Source organism: Onychomys torridus, chromosome 10 (genome assembly GCF_903995425.1).
Source record: "Onychomys torridus chromosome 10, mOncTor1.1, whole genome shotgun sequence".
Lineage (NCBI taxonomy): Eukaryota > Metazoa > Chordata > Mammalia > Rodentia > Cricetidae > Onychomys > Onychomys torridus.
Window position 1 is genome coordinate 40,325,937 of NC_050452.1, and position 2,513 is coordinate 40,328,449.

The following is a 2,513-nucleotide window of genomic DNA, read 5'->3' on the forward strand; positions in this document are numbered from 1 at the left end:
TTACAGAATATTCCATGAAATTCGAAGGATGAGTAGGGGAAATTATAATGACTTATATTTCCCAAACTTGGAAAATCTAAAACACAAAAATAGATACATTTCTAGACATATGTGATATACCAAAATTCAAATGAGAGGCTGTGAACAATTTGAATGGATGTAAACAATCAATGAGATTGAAGCCGCAATAAAGCCTCTTAACGAAGAAGAGCTCAGGAACAGATAAATTCTAGGCCAGCTCTATTCCCCTGTTTGCAGAAGCTATAATTCCATACTTAAAAAAAAAAAAAAAAACTTAAAGAGTCCACCAAGAACTCTAAGAAGTGATGAGTACATTCAACAGAGTATCAAGACAACTAGGAATAAATAGTCAATGAGGTCAAAGGTCTCTAGAATGAAAATTTAAGGCACTGGAATGCAATTAAAGAGGACACTAGAAAATGGGAATCCTTTGCTTGTCCCCACTCTCACTGACAAGTCCATCTGTTCTGTGTGGTGAGATCCCTTTGCTAATATTAAAACCAACTTATTTGGGATATAAATGTAGACTGAAGACCAGCAGCTCTCCAGGAATCTTGCAAATTTTTCAGAGGCATATTGGGACTGCTCAGGTACCCAGCATTATGGACTGAAAAACTGGCAGATTCTTGACTTACCCAGTATGAGGAAGCCATTCTTAGATGATCCAGACCTCATTTTGTAAGCCAATCATATAAATCTTCTCCATATATATCCCATTCACATGGAAAGATAAATATCAAAATGTTGTAGAAAGGGCTAAATTACTCCAAGCTATTTATAGTCCCAATGCAGTCACCATAAAAATTCCAATGATAATATTCACAAGATTAGAAGAAGTAATCCTAAAATTAAAAAAAAAAAAAAAAAAAAAAAAAAAAAGCTCTCGGTCCCATATTGAACTCGAGTTGGAAGAGGTGAGTCGGGTCTCAAAATGGAGGGCCATGATCCAAAGGAATCACAACAGTTGAGGAAGCTGTTTATTGGTGGTCTGAGTTTTGAAACCACAGATGATAGCTTAGGAGAACATTTTGAGAAATGGGGCACATTTACAGACTGTGTGGTAATGGGAGATCCCCAAACAAAACGTTCCAGGGGCTTTGGTTTTGTGACCTACTCCGGTGTTGAAGAGGACAATGCTGCAATGTGTGCTCGGCCACACAAGGTTGATGGGCGTGTGGTGGAACCAAAGAGAGCCGTTTCTAGAGAGGATTCTATAAAGCCCGGTGCCCATTTAACCGTGAAGAAAATTTTTGTTGGTAGTATTAAAGAAGATACAGAAGAATACGATCTGAGAGACTACTTTGAAAAGTATGGCAAGATTGAAACCATAGAAGTTATGGAAGACAGGCAGAGTGGAAAAAAGAGAGGATTTGCTTTTGTAACTTTTGATGATCATGACACAGTTGATAAAATTGTTGTTCAGAAATACCACACTATTAATGGGCATAACTGTGAAGTGCAAAAGGCCCTTTCTAAACAAGAGATGCAGTCTGCTGGATCACAGTGAGGTTGTGGAGGTGGATCTGGCAACTTTATGGGTCATGGAGGAAACTTTGGAGGTGGTGGAGGTAATTTTGGTCATGGTGGAAACTTTGGTGGAAGAGGAGGCTATGGTGGTGGAGGTGGTGATGGTGGATATAATGGATTTGGAGGTGATGGTGGCAACTACGGTGGTGGTCCTGGTTACAGCAGTAGAGGAGGCGATGGTGGTGGTGGAGGAGGATATGATGGTTACAATGAAGGAGGAAATTCTGTGGAGCTAACTATGGTGGTGGTGGGAACTATAATGACTTTGGAAATTATAGTGGACAACAGCAATCAAATTATGGGCCCATGAAAGAGGGCAGTTTTGGTGGAAGAAGCTCAGGTAGTCCCTATGGTGGTGGCTATGGATCTGGTGGTGGAAGTGGTGGATATGGTAGCAGGAGGTTTAAAAAAAAAAACAGCAGAAAAGGGCTCCAGTTCTCAGCAGGAGAGCGAGCGAGGAGTTGTCAGGAAAGCTGCAGGTTACTTCGAGACAGTCGTCCTAAATGCATTAGAGGAACTGCAAAAATCTGCCACAGAAGGAGCGATGATCCATAGTCAGAAAAGTTACTGCAGCTTAAAAAGGAAACCCTTCTTGTTCAGGGCTGTCATAGCCCCAGTTTGCAAAAAGTGCAGCTATTGATTCATGCAATGTAGTGTCAATTAGATGTACATTCCTGAGGTCTTTTATCTGTTGTAGCTTTTTCTTTTCATTACATCAGGTATATTGCCCTGTAAATTGTGGTAGTGGTACCAGGAATAAAAAATTAAGGAATTTTTAACTTTTCAATAAAAAAAAATTTTTAAAATCCAAAATTTCCAAAGTAATCTTAAGCAAAAAAGGCCATTTTAGGGATATAGAATACCTGACTCCAATTAGACTAAAAAGCAACAATTTTGAAGACAGCATGGTAGTGATAGAAAAAGGATATATCTATCAATAGGATCAATAAAACAGAATAAAAGAC

At 39.1% G+C, this 2,513-nt stretch overlaps 1 pseudogene; it reads left to right on the top strand.

Moving 5' to 3' along the window:
- Positions 1-952: 952 nt before the first annotated feature.
- On the top strand, positions 953-2,103 carry LOC118591873 (annotated as a pseudogene).
- Positions 2,104-2,513: the final 410 nt, after the last annotated feature.